General features: G+C 42.7%; 1 protein-coding gene and 1 long non-coding RNA gene across 4 annotated transcripts in view; both read right to left on the bottom strand.

Moving 5' to 3' along the window:
• LDB3 (LIM domain binding 3) overlaps positions 1–8,044 on the bottom strand; it is a 151,574-nt gene extending 143,530 nt beyond the window's left edge. For 2 of the 3 annotated variants that reach the window (XM_087963855.1, XM_087963857.1), the window contains exon 1: positions 7,897–8,018. The gene's annotated coding sequence lies outside the window, so the exon portion shown is untranslated. Of the gene's footprint in view, positions 1–7,896 lie in introns of all 3 variants that reach the window. The other variant, XM_087963852.1, reaches the window with a different exon arrangement.
• LOC148130791 (uncharacterized) overlaps positions 1–22,825 on the bottom strand; it is a 715,147-nt gene that overhangs the window by 242,298 nt on the left and 450,024 nt on the right. The gene's annotated exons all lie outside the window — the stretch shown is intronic.

Raw genomic sequence — 22,825 nt, 5'->3', positions numbered from 1 at the left:
GAATGTTAATAGCAGCCTTTCCCCAGGGCCACGACTGCAATGGGCAGGAAGGAATGATCGGCTCAAGGTAACACCTTAGAATAGAAATGCCATCAGCCTCTGCAAACCAGTGCCAACTTTGTCACCACACTGTTCAAGGCTGAGGAGATCTGGAGTGGTAGTTCTGCTTAAGTTAGCAAGAGCTTCCTCAGAGCATGTCAGCGCTGAATCAAGGGACGTAGGAGCCTTGTTGTAAGTCCAGGTGTCAGCTTTGGAAGCCATATTAGCAGCAGAAGCTTCCACGTTGCCACATTCCTGTGCCTAGGAAATTGGGAGGGGGGAATTTTGTAGAGTGTACTGTATGTAGTTAGCCATAATAGCATTTTTCCTTGCAGTCAAGGTCATGTCTTTCCTGCACCTGGGTGAGCAGTGGTCAGGGGAATGTCTCCAGTTGGGACGGATGGTGATCGGACCATGTGATGGACCGATGGGTGCAGGGATGGATTTATGTTTTGAATTACTGTGAGGAAAACCCAGAACTCTCCGATTCAGGTTTTCCAGACGTGCCAGTATGTCAACTTTAATAAAATGGGACTTTGAGAAATGTCTGCCTCGGAGACTTGGTGTTGGAGTTGGTCTTTCTGGAACATTGACCCCAGGTGCTACTCCTTGAAGTTGCAGAGGTTTAAAAACATCTTGCATTACAGACTCGTGTCAGTGCCTTTGATGTGCTGTGAGTGCTGTTGATCTCACTGGAGTAATTGTGCAACAGAGAACAACGATTGGTCTTCTCTCTGCACATGGTTTGCTGTGTAGGGTGCTCTTTTCTCAGCTCCAGGCAGTGTGTGCACTAACTCTAGGCATGGCCTTTTTGTGTTTGTGAGAAAAGCCAGTGATACATTTCCACTAAAAACCTATTTTATTCTTGCTGGGTTGTAGTTGGTCAGGTTTTTCCAGATGTGGCTGCACTTCCCAGCAGTTCAATGAGGAGGAACATGGGAAGATGCACTTCATCAACCTTTGCATGGTTGATGTACCCTGGATCCCGGTGTTAATGGACTACAACTCCCAGCATCCTTCGCTGGCCAGCTATAGCCATATCTGGGGAAAAAATGGTTTTTCCTAATCCTGAAAGAAAAGAACAGGGTGCATGAAGATTTCTCCAGGTTTCAAAACTTTTGGACAGCCCTTTGTTTGACATGATTGATGTAGCATCCTTGCTTGAGTAGGGGATTGGACTAGATGATCTCCAAGTTCTCTTCCAACTCTGTTATTCTTTCTGACACATAATTATGGGTAGGGAATGTGTGTGGAAGAAGTGTGGTGTGAGATAATAAGAGGAGCAAAGGAGGGTTGTGTAAATGAAGTGTGAATTGTGTGTTTTTCTCATCTTTTCTCTGGAGTTTCTGTCAAACTTAGATTTTTTTCCCCCCTGAAGTACAATACAAACAGCGCTAACTGAGGTAATAGCACAAATGGAACTTAGGTGAAGCTTGCAAAATCCAAGATAGCACACTAAAAATTGTATGTATTTATTACTTAGGAAAGCAAGCTCATTTCTTACACAGAATGAAATATTTCCATGACCTGATATAATACTTCTGACTTGAACACTGCCTGGAAGGTGTCTGGTTTATGGTTTATTACTTTGGGGTGGGTGGGGGTTTGATTCCAGACTAGTTGGAAAAATAACTCACAGCTTTTCACTATGCTGATTAAGTGAAATCCAAGACTTCTGGAAGAAGGACAACCCCATTTAACTGCTGACTGCCTTTGGACATTATGTTGTGGGGAAAAGCCCACTTTCTCCAGGAGCTATAACTTCTTTTTTTTTGTGGTGCAATTTGAAGCACCTATGAAGCTCTTCATGACTTACTGTTCCCAGGGTCATGCAGAAGTTCTGTTTTAAGATATCACTTCAACTTAAGAATTGAGGAAATGAGAACTGCACATTTAGCTGAATAAAGGGGAGGAAAATGAGGCCAATATATTCTTATTAACAAGAATACATACAATAAATTAAGTCTTATTCATTTTTCTATTATTTTGCTTGTAAAATCTCCATTATGGCTTCTAAGTATTCTTATACACTTTTAACGTTATGGTTAGGTCTCTTGAAAATTAAACGCTAAGTATAGAAAGATTTGGAAATGTCTTTTCTTTTCTCCAGAGCTTTCTCTGTTTAAGCTTTTCCAGATGTGGAGGGGGAAAAACCATGTAGAGTAGACCAGGGGTCCCCAACCACCGGGCCGTGGACCGGTACCGGTCCGTGGAACATTTCCTACCTGGCTGCCGGTTTGCTGGGCGCCGCCATCTTGTTTGATGAGAAAGTGCTTCCGGGTGAGCTTTTCCGGTTGAAAAGCGGCATTTGGGTCCTGAAGGAATCCTCGTGCCTTAGTTTCATCGAGGGGGGGTGGCTTCAAACAAAACTAAGGCGCAAGGATTCTTTCAGCACTCAAGGCAAGGCGAGCCGAGCGACCATCCCGAAGCCGTCCCGAAGCGAATCCCATCGACAAAGGTACAAAGGAGGAGTTAAAGGTGGCGGGGAGAAGCGGGGGACAGCTGGCTGGCCGGTCGCTTGGCTCGCCTTGCCTTGTCATGCATGCTGATGCCGGTACCGGGCCGCGGATCATTTTGTGATGCCGGTACCGGGCTGTGGCACAAAAAAGGTTGGGGGCCACTGGAGTAGACCACCAGGTAGCAGTGAAAATAAGCAATGCCTGTAACACCACCATACCACCACCACTGCCATTAAAAACAGGTCAGAAATTATCAATGCTGTCCACTATGAACATAGAGAAAAAACTGAAGGAGTTCCACAACCATCAGCCAACGCTATGGACATTTCAAAATACCAGAAACACGAGAAGTTAGCTTCTTAGCATTTTCCTGTAAGCTAGAGATGGGACAGCATGGTATCATCAGAGGATCTAGCATTATCACTGCAACAAACAACAAAGTTGAGCCTCTGAGCAAGAGAAGTCCAATGAGTTGGAGATCCTTGAGAATGCAAGAACCAGTGCTTAAGCGAAGATAGAAGTGGTGAACTTTTGCATCCTCTTTTTTTAATTTCTATGCTTTGAGTTATTTTTAGTATTTGTATCATGTAGCATTCCTCCGAAGATGCCATCAAGGTGATGTCAAATCAAAATAATGTACATACCATACAGCAAATGATAAAAACTTCATAAAATATGGAGCTACCTGACAACCATTTAAGAGTCCTGATTAAAATGAACGATGTGGCTTGTCTCAAAAACTGGGAAAGCGTAAGTCAAGCACAACTATGAAAGGAGAGCACCTCAGACTTCTCATGTTCCTTTCTTATGTGCTGATGCTTCTATAAAGAATGAAATCTTGGAGAAATCTTGAAAATAGAGAAATAGAAGAAGTTTAAATGCTTACCAAACTCTAGACATGTAAAATTTGGATGAGAGTGAAGTACAGAAACCAATCTCACCCTTAACATAGGCATGAACGCAACCTATATTGTCTACATTTCTCCACGTCTGCATTAATGTTGGACCTCTCTTTGTTTAAAAGGCATGCTTCATTCTAGAGATTCACTGGAATGGTAGTAAGACAATAAATCCAAGAAGGTTATCATTGTGATTGTTCATTCTATTCCCGCAAAACAACATCCCAAGATACCTTAAGGAGAAGATAAATGATTATACCCATGTATAAAGTGTCTGTGATATATTCTCCTTAGGAGGCTCAGCATTATCCACAGGAAAACTCAGCACAAAGAGTCATAAATTTCCCTACTTTAAGGCAGAATTTTGCTATTCTTTTCTGAATATACTCAGGAAGAGGACATAGTCCTTTCCTCAGATCCTAAGATTGCTATCTCAGTTTCTGCTGTCCCTCAGACACGCAGGTCCATAAGGGTCCAGAAATATCCATAGATCCTTCAATAACTTAAACAACACTCTCAATTGCCCTCTACTGTGGTCTCTTACTGAATTCAGAGTTATTTCATGCAAGGGAAGAGGCTTCTTGGTCATTGTCCAGGGTCCTGAAAGTGCTGAGTGAGATACAGCTTTACCAGATGTGGTACAGAATACCAGTGAACCTTTATGCCATGTTTCCTCTCAAAGAAGCTAAAAATGTCCAGAGAAAGATCTGAAATTAAGGTTACCAAATCAGATCAGTGTCCTGGTGTAGCTTAGGGAACCAAAACACTTAAGGTGACCAGATTAAGGGATAGGACTCAACGAATTTGACTTCTTTGGGATCAGTGCAATCCCATCTACCATTGACTGTACCAAGCAAGGAACAAGAAGTGTCCCAGATAGGAAACCCAACACAAGTTTAATAGTTTGTAATGCTGAATCCATTGTTACAAGGGTAATATCTTAAAAGCCTTCAGATCACTTCTTAATAGTTTAAGAATGCAAACAGTAATTTGGCTTTGATTTAATAATTAGGTCACTTTTTCAGAGTTGAGTTTTATTATAATGTTGAAAACAGAGAGAAAAATAGAGATTGGGAAGAGATTTACATATTAAATAAATCATAGTCTTTGATTTCCGTTATCTATAAATAAGAAACTTCAGCCACACACATCAAATGGCTCATTATAATTATAATGATCTTTCATTCTCTGGCTAGGACTATTTTGGGAAGAAAATCTACATAATTGATGCAATCGTTAGGAAGCCCTCCTAGAAAGATACATTGAGATCCAGCCAATTTTAATTACTGTTAGCTGTAACTGATATTATTATTATTATTTCTTTGCATTTATTTGTATCCCACCTGATTATTTTATAAATAACTCATAATGGAGAATATAGCAATAGCACTTAGACTTATATACTGCTTCACAGTGCTTTACAGCCCTCTCCGAGCAGTTTTACAGAGTCAGCCAATTGCCCCCAACAATCTGGGTCCTCATTTGACCCACCTCAGAAGGATGGAAGGCTGAGTCCACCTTGAGCCTGGTGGGATTCAATCTGCCAAATTGCAGGCAATTGGCTGCAGCAGAAGTAGCCTGCAGTACTGCACTCTTACCTCTTATATAGCCAACATACCTCCCTCTTCCTATTTTCCACAGAACAACAACCCTGTGAGGTGAGTGAGCTTCAGAGAGGGTGACCGGATGAAGGTTACCCAGATGGCTTTCATGTCTAAGGCAGGACCAGAACTAACCATCTCCTGGTGATCAGCCCAAAGTCACCCAGCTGGCTTTCATGCCTAAAGTGGGACTAAGAACTCACAGTCTGGTGCCTTCTAGCCTGGTGCCTCCACTATTAGACCAAACTGGCCAAAGTGGTAGAGAAGGTGATGGCTCTCAGATGAAATAATTAATTTTCACCCTACCAAGTGGATTCTGATCTAGGTTTAGTAGAGAAAGTCTTCGATCATGAAGATGGATGATCTACCTTGAGAGAATGACTGGCAGAGAATGGACCTGGTGATGCATCTGGATTTCTTGATACCTTACCGATGTCTTCTTGCTGGACTACATGATACAGCTGTGAGACGGAGGCATGGTTTTGTGATGGCTCAACTCCTACCTTTCCGAATTCTGAATAAAAGCTGGGCTTGATGACCTCTACTTGGGAATTATTCGAGTCAATTATTCTACTTCCCCATGTTAATTCACAGGAAATGGTAATTCACACATTCAATGCCACTAGACTTCTGATCATACTTATCTGTATTTCTCCTTCCTTGTGCGTCCAAGGTTGGCTATTTCCCAGATTTGCATCTATTTCCCTGATCCGAAGACGACAGAGGTTTGGAGAATAAACCAGTAACCTCACAACTCACAAATACACTATTCATGGGATGGACAGTGAAAATGGTCCAGAAATAATCCAGTCCAGGAACCAGCAATGCTGAATAAGGCATGTGTGACTTTCCATATAACCCTTGTGCTAGGGAAAATTTCAGGGAAAATTTAGAGGATACATATTTATCCAGTTCTTTTACTGCTGTAGCTGTAGATTTATGGTTTTTATTTAAAAAATGGTTTTATGTATATTTTAAAGCATTGTAGTTAGCTACCTAAGCCATAAAGAGAGTGAGGCGAATGTAGAACTTTTAAATAAAATATAAGTAATCTGCAGTTCTCTTATATTAAACATTTTTAATATATAGCATCTTTCCTCAAAAAATCCTGGGACTCATCGTTTGGAGAGGCTGATGAGAATGTCATTAAAAGATTATTTTTAAAGCACCCAGGAAATGGATTGTGTAGATAAATAACTACCTAGCAAGTTTCAGAATAACTTGAAATATAGTCATCCTACCTTGAAAAGCAGCTTCTGTTTTTTCAACTGGATTATGAGTTTTAGAGGAAAGCTGCCAAATTAAAAATGTAATTCTCTCTCTCTCTCTCTCTCTCTGTGTGTGTGTGTGTGTGTGTGTGTGTGTGTGTGTAAATCCAACAGCAGCTGCTTATAGTGTCAGAAATTCTGAGATTGCTAAATTGAGACTTGCATTACAATAATGGAAAAAATTTCTCCATGATGCCAGCAAGTCACTTAAATTACTAAAGAGACAAGGTTTAGTTGGATCTGATCCGTTGGCTTTAGCATATGGAAGTGTTCTTAGTTAAAAAGACAAATAAAAATAGTGCGTGACTTAATTGCAGCTGATAATTTTCCTCTTCCTCTTTGTCCTTTACACTCTGTAGTAAGGCTGCCTCGTGTACATTGGGAGTTAGTGCAATACTTCCTATGAGATAGTCCAGAGTGAAAATCAGCAGTATTAAAACTGTCGCATGAATGAAATGTGCTCTCAGGGACAATATTAGCTCTTTATTAAACTTATATTTGCTCTTGAGGCATGGAATTATATTGCGCACATGCATGCCAAAAAAGAGAATGGGACCAGAAAAAATCTACAATTTAAACACACAAAAATCTCAAATCTTTGTTTGAGATGATGTACTTTTATTAAAACTTGACATGTTATTTTGAGGATCGGGGGATTTTGGTTTAAAGCTGAGGAGCGTACTTGAGGATTGACACATCTGGATAACACTTGGGCCTTCCATTGATTAAAGAAAGTCTGCATTGATTTGATTTAATCCTTTGTGATCCGGCATGTGCAATTTAAACTGTGCAACCTTCTGGCACAATGGCAAAATACAATCCTTGTTTCTGAATTTGGTCTGGACGTTTTCAAAGAAATAGGACTAAATCTATTAAATTATTAGCCCACAGTATTATAAACTAGCATATATGGACGGCAAGGACCTGCATCTCTTCCTGCTATTGGGAGTTTGTGATTTAAACCTAATAAATCTGTGATTCTATCGGGGTGAAACAAGTTCTATGCATCTATTTTGGACTAAAGTGGGAGAAAACTGGACTGGGAAGGGAGCTTCCAACTGACTGTCCATCGCAAAGGTGTCTGTCAATCATCCCTTCTGGGACCCTTCTGCTCATGCATATTTGATCACTTATTTCCAGCTAAAACAAAAGCGCTGCTGGGATCATACAGGCTTCTTTACTGAAAGTGGGGGGGAAACGATAAAGGTGCTGAGGTTGGGCCAGTGTTGCAAATATAAAAGCAGTTTTAGGCGTCTGGGAGAGCAGAGAGGCACATAGTCCAGGAGAGAGAGGGGGGAAAAATAAAGAAAAAGAGGATAAAGAGCTAAACTGGGGGACTTTGTCAGCCAATGGTTGTGCAAGTCAGCTCCACAACCGCCTGGATCTGTTCTCTTCAAGCCAGCCAGAAACCTGAGCAAGCTTTGTAAGAAGAAACACAACAAGCAGCCAGAAATGAGTAAGCAGGCAGGAGAGAAAAAGAGAAGCACCCAGCGGAGTGCTTGTCATTCAGAGAGTGCAAAACAGTCAGTGGGAGAGAGAAACTGAGGTCTCTTAGGAGGAGGAGGAGGAGGAAGAAGAGGGTTAGTACAGCAGACGGCAAGGAAAGACAGACGGACGGACGGTCCTCTACCTGGGAGACGCTGGGGAGATGCACTGCACGCCTTGAGCTCCGCTTCCTTCTGTGCGTCCTCTCTACATCGACTTGACCTCTGCTATCCTGGTGACGCTGCCTGTTCAGGGCAAGGGAGGGGAAGGGCAGGCATTTCCTTAAGGTGGATCCCTTAAAGCCACAGCTGCCCCCCTCCCTCCCCCCTCACTGCCTTTGCTCTCTGGGCAGGAGAATAATTGCCTCCCCCCCCTCAAGAGTAATGAGAAGGAAGAAGTGTTGGGAGGCCGAAGTCTTAAGCCAGCAAGACTGGGGGGAAAGGGGGGGTTTGTAAAGGACACCCAAATATGCCTTCCTGCCTGGCAAGACCAGCCCATGAAACGTTCATCTCAAGCAGGTGTGAGGGAAGCACACCTATGTTTGACTCCAGGCCTACAAAATGCTCTTTGCATCAAATGCAAAGAAAGGAAACCTGGGAGAAAAGTTCCCTAACGTTAACTATGTTGAATTTTAAATTTTGGGATCACACCCCGCCACACACACACAGAAAACGAGGGAGGGATTTAGAGCTATTTGTTTTAACACATGCGTTTGGAAGCAAAAAAGTGATTCGCTAGTGAATGTTCCCATTTTTCAGTCCGTTTGCAAGCCGACATGGTCTAACAGCTGCCCTTCTTTTTATAGTATCAGGGTCTTAGCTGGTACACACTGAACATTTCATGCTGGAAACAGAGGCATTTCCAGTGGGGGAAGCTTTTCCTTGCTACTACTCATAACAAGAAACTTGGTAAAACTTTAAGGTGTCAAAACATTTGAGGAAGCAACAAAATGTCTAAGCAGGAAGTAGCTACTCCATGTCCAGTTTTGCAAATCATAGATTGGATTAACCAGCTTCCTTGACAGAACTACACATTTTCACTTTCCCATGTGTCTAATCTGATCTCCAGAGGACAGTATGATATCTTGGTGAGAGCAAAGGGAATCCTTAGATATCTCATTCAGCTGTTTTAAATTTGTTACAAGTACCGATCCAGGTATTTGAACAATGAGTTACCTCCATTCTTTGTTGACCTTCCAATGTTGTTTTCAGTGTCAAAGGGATACACAATTTTGTGATGTACTGTTAAAATCTTGTTTCTAAGAATTGTTAGCTGCCCAGAGTCATGAACTGGAGATGAGGGACAATACAGAATGAAAGGAAGGAAGGAAGGAAGGAAGGAAGGAAGGAAGGAAGGAAGGAAGGAAGGAAGGAAGGAAGGAAGGAAGGAAGGAAGGAAGGAAGGAAGGAATGATGTTAGAGAGCAATTGTGTTAGAAATAATCCAACAAAGAGTTTTGGCCACCTACACTCCAAAGAGGACTTCTCCAGGTAGAACTTTGCTGCTGGGGTAAGATTGCTATCCTGATAAATGGAATACAATAGGTATATATTGTGTTATGCCTGCATGGAAAAGATCAAATATAGGTCTCTTCCCCCACCCCCATCATTTTCTTTCTTTATTTGAGGAACAGTGTAGTAGAGAGCTACAATTTCTCTGGGTAATAAGGCTGCCAGTTCAATTAAGGTGCTGGCCTAGAAACCAGGAGATTATGAGTTCTAGTTCCATGTTAGGCATGAAGCCAAATAGATGACCATGGGACAGTCACTCTGTCTCAGCCCAGCCCAATCCACCTCATAGGAGGGTTGTTGTTGGGGGGAAAATAAGAAACAGGATTATAAAGTATGTTGAGAATAAACAGTAGCCTAGTAAATGTGCATAGGCTGTTTCAAGTGACCTCTCTAAAGTGACCATATCATGTAGTTTGGCAACAGAAATCCCAGTAAGAAATTATGGTTTCCATAAGATGATCTTCTTCTTCTTCTTCTTCTTCTTCTTCTTCTTCTTCTTCTTCTTCTTCTTCTTCTTCTTCTTCTTCTTCTTCTTCTTCTTCTTCTTCTTCTTCTTCTTCTTCTTCTTCTTCTTCTTCTTCTTCTTCTCTCTTTCTTCCTCTTCCTCTTCTTCTTCTTCTTCTCCTCTCCTCCTCCTCCTCCTCCTCCTCTTCCTCCTCCTCCTCTTCCTCCTCCTCCTCCTCCTCCTCCTCCTCCTCCTCCTCCTCCTCCTCCTCCTCCTCCTCCTCCTCCTCCTCCCTCTCCCTCTCCCTCTCCCTCTCCCTCTCCCTCTCCCTCTCTTTCTTCTTCTCCTTCTCCTTCTCCTTCTTCTTTCTTCTTTCTTCTCCTCCTCCTCCTCTTCCTCCTCCTCCTCCTCCTCCTCCTCCTCCTCCTCATAAATATAACATATAACATTCTGTAAATCATTAAACAGGAAGGATTGGATTCTGCATCTGGCATGCTACACATTAAGATCAATCATGATGCAATGCCTGTCAGTTTTCCCAATGAATTTCATCCCAGTTGAGAGGAGAACTAATGACGGGAGCAGACTGATATGCCTCAGAAAACTCTCATTAATCCAAAAGCAAGAAAAGAGTAGAACTCTCTCCAAAAGTACAGGAGAACCAGGATCTACCAAGTCAAACACCATCTACTGAACAAACTCCATTATGGCACTATCCATGTGAGACTTGTCCTTCAATGCCATCTCACTAAGGCAGGGGTCTCCAAACTTGGCAACTTTAAGGCTTGTGGACTTCAACTCCCAGAAGAATTCTGGGAGTCGAAGTCCACAAGCCTTACAATTGCCAAGTTTGGAGACCTCTGCACTAAGGTAAGAGAACAAGAGATCACAGATTACCCTATGTGCTACTTTAAGTGAAGGGATGAGCATTATGAAAATTATAGAATATCTTCCCATAAGGTAGTCTATGTCTCTACTGAACCTGCAGTTTTGGGTCATGTTCAATTCTACTGATGGGGGAAACTCTTCCTTTTTCTTTAATAATACATTCTTTTAAAATAAGAGTTGAATTGAGTCATCTTTCAGGAGGACCCCTTCAATTACACCAGAGGTCTCCAAACTTGGCAACCTTAAAATTTGTGGACCTCAACTCCCAGGATTCTGGAAGTTGAAGTCCACAAGTCTTAAAGTTGCCAAGTTTGGGGACTCCTGAATTAGACCTTGTCCTACACAGCTAACACAAAAAGTGACATCCTAACATTCTCTAAAGCTTCAGGATCTCGTCCATTCTGGAGAACCTGTCTCCCACTGCTCAAGACTTCATCCATTTAAGAGAGGCAAAACTGTAAAGCCAGACCAACTCTATGCTTTCAAGATGACCATATCAGTTGGACAGTTTTCATTCAGTGCAGCAGGATGATGAAGGCCCTATGGGGGCATCTAGGCTAATTCTGAGCCCCTTGCCTTTCCAACTATCATATATGCTTGACAGTTATGCTCTGCGGCTGGTAGACAAAACCCAACAGCAGAGACTGTCCTCATAAATATCACACAGGAATCAAAATTATCTGGTAACTGTCTAACTTGTGCCTGTTTAGAAGAAATGTGATGGAGAATATGTTAAGCGTGGACTATTAAAATAAGGACAACCACTCATGGATATGAACAACCAGAGAGTAGAAATGTTCTTCTATCTGCTCAATGTCTTCAGTTTGTCTGGGAGCTACCCCAACAGTCAAAACAGCAGGAACAGAATTAATCAATGTTTGACAGAAATAAGAAAGCTCTTCTACACACATACCTGCCTGCCACAAACTCTTCTGTTTGGCAACATATTTTTACAGGATGTATCTATCTGTCACCTCTTTCTCTCTCTTATCTCAGGAAAGGTTGTTTGTCCCCCAAGGATTTTAGCCTCCTCTTTCTCAGCATGAAAAGAAAAGGGAGCTTGTAAATTTCTCTGATTCCCCTATTTGAATGATAACCTTTTGGTTCCTGCAGAAATACTTTTGATAGGCTTGAATAGGGCAGAGTTAGGTTGTCTCTTCAGGTAGTAGATGGCGAGAAGCAGCAGTAATTGAAATACTGAACTCTGTCAATATCATGTACTTGTCAGTCCTGAAGCCATTTTGGAAGCATCTTCAGGGCTGGTTGGAGCTGTGGGAACATGAGTGGGGAGACAGAGATAGCTGGGGATGTGTAGCCAGAACAACATTCTTTCCCATGAGAGCCAAGGACATTCTACCAGGTGTTGGAGAGGCGTTGACCAAAGCCAGACAGGATGGAGGATGCGACCTGGGCCATGTAATAGACGTGTGACCTGGGGGAAAAGAACGTTGGGGTTTCGATTTGGGTGGGGAAAACCTCAGGTCCTTCGGAGTTGGCTTTTCCTTGGATGTGCCAACATGACATGCCTAATAAACCAATGCTTTGAGGAATATGCCAGCCTTGGAGTTTCGATTCCATTGGGGGTGTTTGCTGAAACACTGAGAGTGCCCTTGTCTGTTGTGGTTCGCCAGCAGCCTGTGCAGAAAGCAGTGGAATCGGACAGTGGGGAAGAACGGGGATCAGTCCGGGAGTCTGGAGAGGACTTGGACAAGGGTCCTGCATCCAATACAGAGATGGGGCCAGGGCCATCTGAGAGTGGGATGCTGACTCTGGAGCCTTCGGAGGCTGGCAGCAGCGAGGCAGAGGACCCAGGAGAGCCTGTTCCCAGTGCACATGTGTGCACAGCTGCTAGAAGGTGAGAGCAGCTGAGGCAAAAGGAGCAACTTGGGAGTAAGGCTGGGAGGTGATTGCCCCTCCCATAAGGTATAAAGGACAGGCAAAGATGATGAAACCTTTGCAGGAAGCAAAGTAGTTCAATCGGTTCAGATTCCTTCTTGAAGCTCTTTGTACCTTCAGTTGGTTTTTGTTCTAGTTTATTTGACACTGTTATTGGCAGCACTTCACAGGAAAGAAAGGTGGGTGCTTATTTTTAGGGACTGTTTGAGATTCATTACCAGCTGGGAATAAAAATAATTCTCAGCATTGCAATAAACCAATACTTGCTTTTAAAATAAATGTATGCGTAATTATGGTCTCAGAAGCCTTGGTCAGAACAGTCTGTGGCCATATGTTCACCTGTTTTCTCAGGTAGCTTTATTGGTAACTTTATGGTTGATTGCCCAAATGGCCATGTCAAAATGCAGGATATGAAGCACAGAATGTTATTAAGCTCATGGATAAAAATGGAATAAAACAAACAGGTTAAATAAAATAAAGTATGCAAATCTGATTTTGGCTTCATCCTATAATATACCTCAACTAGACCCACATATGCAGATCACAACTGTTTTACTCAAATAAAGGGCTGTGTTATGTGTGATTTTTTAAAAAATTCTGTGCACATGTGAAATACGTTGTTTTAATGTAAGGATCCCAATAGGTCATTTGTCTAATGTACAGCTCAAGACGTTGACCTCTCTCTCTCTCTAACTCTGGAGCTCCAGAAATACAGATCTATCCATTATAATGGACATGTTTCTTGAAGGTGGTTGAAAATGCCACATCCTCAGTCCAAGTAAAAGTGAAAACAAATGTTGCCACAGGCATTGGGATCTCCGTGTGGAATTGGTGGAATAGGAAATTTTTGGTTATCTTTCATCTCAGACAGTCAAATGTATCGGCCTGAGATTGGAGCTTATGCATGCAAATGGAAGACGCTGATAAATGGTCCCTTGATCATGGAAATAAGATTATAGAACTCCATAAAAGGATAATGATCTTTGAGCTTCATAATTCATACCTGGAACTCCTTCCACTCCTTCATAGGTACTTCAGTCCACACATGCACACAATCACAGCGATGAATTGCCACCAAATCAAGTTGTTGCATCAACAGTTTCCATCCAAGACTAATATTAAGAATAGCCAATTAAGGTAATCCAGGAATAACAATCTATGCATATGTATAACTGAACAGCTGGCTCAGAATGCTTGTCTGAGCTAAACTGAAATGTTTTGATTGCTTTGAATGCAAAGAGAATCAATTGTCTGAATCCATTATCAGCTGCCCAAAGAACAATACCATGTTGAACCAATGTTTGATGGTCCATTGTGTTCTCCCATTCTATCCTTTGTCTTTCTTGGTTAATTGAATATCCATTCCACAAACTTTGGCCAAAAGGACTTGAAAGATTGTATAATATGAATAGAATAGAATAGAATAGAATAGAATAGAATAGAATAGAGTAGAGTAGAGTAGAGTAGAGTAGAGTAGAGTAGAATAGAGTTGAGTCGAGTGGAGTGGAGTGGAGTGGGTGTGGAGTGGGTGGAATGGAATGGAGTAGAGTAGAGTAGAGTAATGTAGAGTAGAGTAGAGTAGAGTAGACTAGTGTAAAGTAGAGTAGAGTAGTGTATAGAGTAGAGTAGTGAAGAGTAGAGTAGTGTGGAGTGGAATAGAATAGAATAGAATAGAATAGAATAGAATAGAATAGAATAGAATAGAATAGAATAGAATAGAATAGAATTCTTATTGGCCAAGTATGATTGGACACACACAGTAATTTGTCTTTGGTGGATAAGTTCTCAGTGCACATAAAAATACATTCATCAAGAATGACAAGATACAACACTTCATGATAGTCATAGGATACTAAATAAGGAACCAAATCATATTAGGAAACTAAATAAAACAATATAAATCATAAAGATACAAGCAACAAGATTATTGTCATAAGTGGATAAGATAAAGGTAAAGGTTCCCCTCGCACATATGTACTAGTCGTTTCTGGCTCTAGGGGGCAGTGCTCATCTCTGTTACAAAGCCGAGGAACACTATCCGAAGATGTCTTCGTGGTCATGTGGCCGGCATGACTAAACACTGAAGGTGCATAGAACACTGTTCCCCTCCCACCAAGATGGTCCCTATATTTCTACTTGCATTTTTACATGCTTTCAAACTGCTAGGTTGACAGAAGCTGGGACAAGTAATGGGAGCTCACTCCGTTATGCAGTGCTAGGGATTTGAACCACCGAACTGCTGACCTTTCTGATCTATGAGCTCAGTGTCTTAGCCACTAAGTCACCACATCCCTAAGTGTGAGGAGATAGGTAATAGGAAGGATGAGAAGAAGAATAGTAATACAGTCTTAGTAAATAGGTTGACAGTGTTATGGGAATTGGTTGTTTAGCAGAGTGATGGCATTTGAGGGAAAAACTGTCCTTGTGTCTAGTTGTTCTGGTGTGCAGTGCTGTATAATGTTGTTTTGAGGGTAGAAGTTGGAACAATTTATGTCCAGGATGTGAGGGGTCTGTAGATATTTTTGACTCGTGCTGAATACAGGTCCTCAATGGAAGGCAAGTTGGTAGCCATTGTTTCTTCTGCAGTTCTAATTATTCATTGAAGTCTGTTTGATCTCTTGATTGGTTGCAGAGCCAAACCAGGCAGTTATAGAGATGCGAGACTCCATAATATGATGGGTTGTCTTCCACAATATAAACACCAAAGGGTAAGTCAGATGTAGAACGTGAACAGAACAATTACATGACTGTCAGAGGAACATGTTCCTCCACTGATCTTGAGTTTATTAAAAGGAATAGTTATCTTAATCAGATGTTTGTAAAACAAAGGCAGTGTGGTGTATTGGTTAAGGTGCTGGACTAGGAGCCAGGATACTGGGCTCTAGTTTTCTCTCAGCCCAAAAAGCTCCCTGTATAAATTGGGCCAGTCCCTCCTCTCAGCCCCTAAAGCCATTGCAATGTAGTAATGAAAGAGGTGGATTTGGCCCAGAAGACCCTGGGCCAAAGAGGACGCAGCTGTTGTTGCCTTTAAATCAGAGGTGGAATGCAAATATTTTTACTACTGATTCTGTGGGTGTGGCTAGGTGGCCATGACCATGTGACTGGGTGGGCATGGCTTTTTTTCAACACCCCCGCATGCCCATTTTTTGCCTCCTGGGCCTCAGGGAAGCCTCCTGGGCGAAGCAGTAAGATCCCAGCACAGCTGATCATTGGGGGATCCCAGCACAGCTGATCATCAGAACAGCTGATCATCGGGAGGAAAAAAAAAGAAATACTGGTTCGGCCAAACTGGTAGCTATTTTTTTACTACTGGTTTGGCCAAACGGTAACATGTTTTACTACCAGTTCAGGTGAACTGGGCCAAACCGGTAGAATACCACCACTGCTTCAAATGTTATCAAAACTGTGGCTGATCTGTAAGTCTGGTTATTCTTATTTTATAGGACATGCGTTGTCTGGGGAAGAGTTGATTCTGCTAAGCTTGCAATGTTGCACCAGCAATGCAGCAATGCAGAATGGAAACTGATCGCCAAGACAGACAGAGAGCCATGGAAGTTAACACAGCAAAGGAAGCTACTAATTCTGACAAGATAAGAGATCAACTTACCATGCTTCTGTTTTTGCTAAAATATAAAGAACGGTGCCACCTACACAGGACTTTTATTTTACACCAAGAAGGATATTCTGAGCAGTGAGTCAGAGCAATATATGGTATCAGACTACAACGTGGCCCTGTCTGATGTTTGATCCGTTGGATGGTCTGACCTACAAGCATTGATTGGTATTTCATTTATGTGTCTGAACTGGGAGGAGTTACTCTCCAAGAGATTCCTTCAAGGTCATCTCATTCCTCAAAATATCACAGGAAAAATTTCATTCCACGGAAACAAAAGAGTAATGCTACCCTCGCATAAATACCATCTCTAGCCGATAAAGCTTGTAAAAAGGAAGGGAATCAAATTTGTTTGTCTTGCTCCTTTGCAGCATGAGAATAATGGCTCTCCAAGGGCAGGATAGGGCATTCTGGAGACACCCAGGTTGCCCTGCACATGCTACAACCTGTGGCACTTCCAGATCAGGGATTCCATCTCACAAAACATGCTGACTTTCCCCCAGCAATACAGTTGTTCTGCAATGGCTCCTACATGGATGAGCATGTGTGGCTTCTTATCAGACACAAAGGTCTTTTGCAAATAGAGGACATGATCCCTTTGCAAGCTTAGAGGGAGTGTTGCTGCTGAAACATTGAGAGTTTGTGTTGGCCTCCATTACAAGGCGATGGCTGAGCCCAGTTTGGCTGCATCATTGGTTATTTACGTGCTACCTCCACCTCTATCTCTCTCCTCATCTATGTATGTATCTTTGTTTCTCTCCCTCCCTCCCTCCCTCTCTCTCTCTCCATCCACCCACCTATCTCTCTCTCTCTCTCTCTCTGTCTATTTCTATCTATCTATCTATCTATCTATCTATCTATCTATCTATCTATCTATCTATCTATCTATCTATCTATCCATCTATCATCCATCAATCTAGGATTGTCTGTCTGTCTGTCTATCTCTGCCTGCATGCCTGCCTGCCTATCCAACCATCCATCCATCCATCCATCCATCCATCCATCCATCCACCCACCCACCCACCCACCCACCCATCTATCTATTTACAGTATCTATACATCCATCCATCCATCCATCTATCTATCATCTATCAATCTAGGGTTATCTGCCTGCCTGCCTGCCTGCCTGCCTGCCTGCCTGCCTGCCTGCCTGCCTGCCTGCCTGCCTGCCTGCCTGTCTATCTATCTATCTATCTATCTATCTATCTATCTATCTATCTATCTATCTATCTATCTATCTATCTGTCATGCCCCTGTCGGAATCTGATTCCGAGGGGGAGGCCAAGCAGCTGACAGGGAGTGAGAGTGTGGCTCTGGTGGCTGTGGAAGAAATTGGAGAAGGGCAAAGTCCGGCTGGGCAGAGCAGGGGTGAGGTAGAGCAAGGGAATCCAGAGGAAGATCCAAGCCCACCCCCTCTTCATCCTAGGGCATGCAGGGAGGAACGGAGAAGGGAGCAACATGCATTGTGTAGCTTACAGGGGAGGAAAGGGCCCTGATTCTCTTCATTAGCTGCAACTGAGAACAGAGTGTTTAAAAAGGGAGTTTGTACACAGCAACTCATGGGAAGCAAATCGTGAGTTATCTTTTATGGTCAAGGCTTATCTGGGTTCCCGGCATCTTCCCAACTGTGTGTGTTTTGTTGGCCTTTGAAGTCTGCAATTCCTTATCCTGCCCTGTCCAGTTAATTGCTGCAGCATGGTTTGTGTGGATTTTTATTTACAGTTATATGTACTTTGTTTTCGGACTGAATTTCTTTCACTTAAAGACTGTTCTTGGGAGAGTTTTTTCTCCAGTTGAAGGTAACTGGACATTGGGGGCAAAGTTGGAGGTACTAAAGGGACTTTTCTTACTTATGTGATTGTGTTGCCTTTGTGCCATGCCCCTGTCTGTCTGTCTGTCTGTCTATCTATCTATCTATCTATCTATCTATCTATCTATCTATCATCTATCTATCTATCTATCTATCTATCTATCTATCTATCTATCTATCTATCTATCTATCTATCTATCGCTAGCTTGCTTGCTTGCTATCCACCCTATCCATCCATCATCTATCAATCTCTTATTGTCTGTCTATCTGTCTGTCTGCATCTATCTATCACCTATTAATCTATGGTTGTCTATCTGCCCGCCTGCCTACCCCTTCCCCTCTTTCTCCTTCCCTCCTTCCCCTCTCTCTCCATCCATCCATCCTCCCAGCATTTATCCATCTATTCCTACCCCCACCCCCATCCAGCACATGGACATCCCTCCACCAGAGGACTCTTCTAGTGGCCCATCGCGGAGCACACACCTGTCAAGGTGAAGAAGAATCGGCATTCAGGAGACACACCACAAAGGCCCTGTCACTTTGTTCCACCATCTCTGAATGCTCAGCTCACAAAGGAGAAAGTGGCTGAACTGGCAACCGTGGGGCAGGAGACAAAGAGCTCAAAGCAGCTGCAGAAATAGAAGGACTCAGTTTTTCAGTGTGTGCGTGTGTGGGGGGGGTGGGGGGGTGGCAGTGGAAGGAGAATGAGATGTGTATTTTGCATGGGGGTTAGTGGGCAGGCTGGAGAAGCAAAGCCTCGGCTAGCTCACAAGGCTGCTTTGTCCCTCTGAGTCCCCATTTATAGCCGTGCATTATTTATGGGAGCCAACTGCAGTGACAGGCAAGTGAACAGTGCTGTGGATTTTCCAAAAACAAAAGGCCCTGTATGAAATGAAAGCACCAAAGGGAAACTGGGAAAAATATACCCAGTTTAAACAAAACAAAACAAAAACAAACAACCCACATGCACACATTCTGAGGAAGCTGGCCTTGTGAAAAGCACCAGGGGGAAACAACTATGGCAGCTGGAAAGAAAGAAAGAAAAGAAAAGAAAAGAAAAGAAAAGAAAAGAAAAGAAAAGAAAAGAAAAAAGAAAGAAAGAAAGAAAGAAAGAAAGAAAGAAAGAAAGAAAGAAAGAAAGAAAGAAAGAAAAGAAAAGCTGATTTAGCTCAATTACCATCTTTTCTCCATGTTTTTTGACATGCCATAATAAGGAGAGAGAGAGGGGGGAGTAAATGGTAGAAAGAGATAGCAAATGTCAGGCTACCATTCAAGGCAGAAGGTTCTAAATAGATGGCCCCCAAAACATTGGTTAACCCTAATTCCACATTCATTTATATAGAAAGGTGGAAATAGAGCTGAAAACAGAGCTCGGGAGCTGGTAGAGTGCTCGGGCCACCACAGGGGCCTCTGATATGAGTGACCTCAAGCTGGACATGTGTCCCCCCACCTGAGGTTAAATACAACCCTGATGCAGCCCTCAATGAAATCAAGCTTGACACCCTTGTCCTAAGTCTACAATTCTGTGCAGTAACCAGGTTTCATTGGAAGGAAAGAAGAGACTAGCTGAAGTGTGGATTGACTCCTTTGCAGTGGACACTGGGCACCATTGGAAAACCTGAAGAATCAGGTAGGGGACAGGTAGTCCTGAAGAGAATTGTACTGGTGTACTTGCTGTATAGACATGAGCTCAATGGCTCATGATCAGAGGTGGTAACAACAGAGGTGGTATTCAAGCTGGTTCACACCGGTTTTGGCATACCGGTAGCGAAAATATTAGGTGGTTCGTAGAACCGGCGAATACCACCACTGGCTGGCCCCTGCCCCTGCCCCGCCCAGTCACCCAGTCGCCACTCACCATGATAACAACCAGGTTTTAAATCAGGATCACAGCACCTGACTTTCAAGAAGGACACTGGGAAAAGAGATTGTGCATAGTTGCAGCGTTTTAGCTCTCAGTCATTTATTTTTTATCGATCGATCAAATTTAGAGACTCTTTTGATTTAAATTATTTATTAATTAAATTTATTTGCCACCCAACTTGCTGCAAGGTGACTTCAGTGGTTTCCCTGATTTCTGAGGGACCAAGTAAGCGTCCTGAAAAAATCAACAAGTTCTTACTTCTCCATTTCTTCCCTGAATCTTAATTGCTATTTCAACCAGATTAGTTCAGATGGAGCCATTATTAATATGCTTTTTAGTCGTATGATTGCAGTTCAGCCCTAAGGGGTGAAGGAAGGCCATAATATTGGAAGGAATGTAGGTACAAATGGGAAAAACACCCCATTCTGAGAGCAAGCTGATTGGTTTTAACTTGATCTGCTTGGGTTGGATTATAAATCGGGGATATAAAATATACAGCATTCAGAACCCCTCACAGCTGAAAGCACCTATAAGAACTGAAAGAATCCTTAAATAATTTAATGCTAGCCTCCCCTGTAAGTACATCAGCTGAAAAACAAGCCGTTTAGAGAACAATAGCATTGTCGAGTGTTTAAACCTTCTCTTTTAAAAAGTTGGAAAACTCCCACGTGAGTGCGTCTTAATAGCTGAGATGAACAATCTCAGAATCCAAAGGGTAGAACAGCCTTCTGCAGAAGAAACATTTGGCAGCACTTAGCAAGTAACAGCCATCTGATCAGAATTTCGATGGATTTGTCAATTTGTCTAAAATTGCCAGCAAATCCTCTCCTAAAGGCCCCCCTGTTTTACCTGCTTTCCCTTCTGAACTTGGGTTAAGCTGGACTTCTAAATGTCTAGGGAGATTCTCAGTCATCCAGATGCATGGCTGTCCCAAGGGTGCTTTTTCAGGAGGCCACTGGACTTTCTGTTTTTTCTTTGAAGACGTTTCGCTTCTCATCCAAGAAGCTTCTTCAGCTCTGACTGGATGGTGGGGAATGGAAGGATTTATATGCCTTGCAGAATATAAATAAGAATAAGAATGCCTTTGCATTCTTTTAGTGCAGTGGTCACCAACCTTTTGGATCTCAGAGACACCAAACTCATAATTTCAAATCCCACGGACTGCTAATATGAATTTTGACTGACGGTGGCTTGCTGACGTTGGTGGGAAAGTCGGTCCCATATTCCAGAGCTGCAGTAGTCACAGGACTGGCCCTTTGGTCATCCCGGAGCAGCTGTTCCTCCACCTGGGTGCACCGGCCTGCCATGGACTGGAGGAGCTGCTCCAGGATGACCAAAGGGCCAGTCCTGTGACTACTGCAGCTCTGGAATATGGGACCGACTTTCCCACCAATGTCAGCAAGCCACTCCAGGGTGGATTTCCCTCCCCCGCCGTTGGTCTTACCTTCCAGTTCCAGATCACGTGGTTCTACTCAAGGTAAGGTTTGCGCTCGGCCAAAGGGTTGGGGCCAGCAGGTGGGCGGCACAGCCTTGTGTTCCCGAGCAGCCTGGATTAATTGCTTTGGGGGGTGCTTTGCGGGGGATGTTTCTCTGTGGACCACCAAAATTTTCTCATGGACCACCAGTGGTCCCTGGCCCACTGGTTGGCGACCACTGTTTTAGCGAGTTGTTGAGTCCACTTGGAGGTTTGCCTATATCAGGGACACCTGAGTAATGCAAATGGGTGTGGACCCTTCTTGGAACAGTTGAAAGGATTGTGTTGTAGACTGGAGATAGATGATGTTGTATCCTTCTTAATTAAAAACCAAAGGTCACTCTTTTGAAGACAGCAAAGTCCACATTTTGGACAGAGAGGACCGCTGGTTTGAAAGAGGGGTCAAAGAGGCCACCTCTGTCAAAATTGAACAGCCCTCCCTCAACAGAGAGGGAGGGATACATCATCATCTATCTCCAGTCTATCTATCTCACAGTCCTTTCAACAGTTCCAAGAATGCCCCACACCCATTTGCACTACCCACTACCTTGATGACACAGATAAACCTCCAGGTGGCCTCAACAACTCACTAAAAGAATGCAAATGACCAGCTGTCTGCAATGAGTATAAATCCTTCCATTCTCCACCATCCACTCAGGGCTGAACTTCTAAACTAAACTTGGCTTAAATGGAACCTCTAAATTAAACTTCTAAACTTGGTGTGAACTACACACCACAGCACTACTGAAGTTAAGAGATGTGCTATACAATGGACCAGCCCCCCCCACCCGCTATAAATATCCCAAAATGAAACTGTGAATTAGAATCATAAATCTTATAGGATCCCGAGAAAGGGCTTTCAGATCTAAACTAAAACAGTCCACTATTAGATGATGGGGAAGGGTGAGAAATTCTTATTTCTTTGCTCCCATCTGATGGCCATCCAATTCAGCAGCCATACAAGATACAGAAGCTACTACTGTTCCAATGTTTATGTCCAGATTGTTAAAATTAATCCATTTCAACTACTGTTGATAATAATCTGGCTTTAGACACAGAGATTCTATTCTAAACTATGATTAAAAGCTGGTTTGACTGAGGGAGATGATTTCTTAACCTGGCCATTGTGTTCCTTATTGATCTGGTTTACATCTATTATAAGTAAACATTCTTTTATAAGTAGAAGTGTATTTTTTGAGGTTTTCAGGGTGTTTCCATATCTAAAAAGCAGTAATTTAAACATTTAATCCATGAAAACTCCCTCTCCTTCTCCCTCCTTCTTGCTATATAGAGAAAAAGACAGCACACTTAGGTTATTTTTCTGCACTTCTTGGCTTTGTAAATGAAATGCATCATTTCACAGTTATCACCTGAACACCCATTTTCAGTCAATAATATGCCACTTCAAACATGGCAAGATTCTTCAGAAATTCAAAGCCTGATTCTTTAGTGCTTCCTTAACTGTTTTCCCTGAAAGAAACGTAGCTTCAAAGTGTTCCTAAGAACTTATGATGCATAACAGTTTAATAAAATACAATAAAGGCGAAGTACAGCCTAGAGGGCGAGATTATGTT

This window comes from Notechis scutatus, chromosome 4, assembly GCF_049901735.1.
Source record: "Notechis scutatus isolate UNSWTSFEM ecotype Mainland chromosome 4, rNotScu1.2, whole genome shotgun sequence".
NCBI lineage: Eukaryota > Metazoa > Chordata > Lepidosauria > Squamata > Elapidae > Notechis > Notechis scutatus.
The sequence above is the reverse complement of the archived record's forward strand: the minus strand, read 5'-3'. Positions and strand labels throughout refer to the sequence as shown.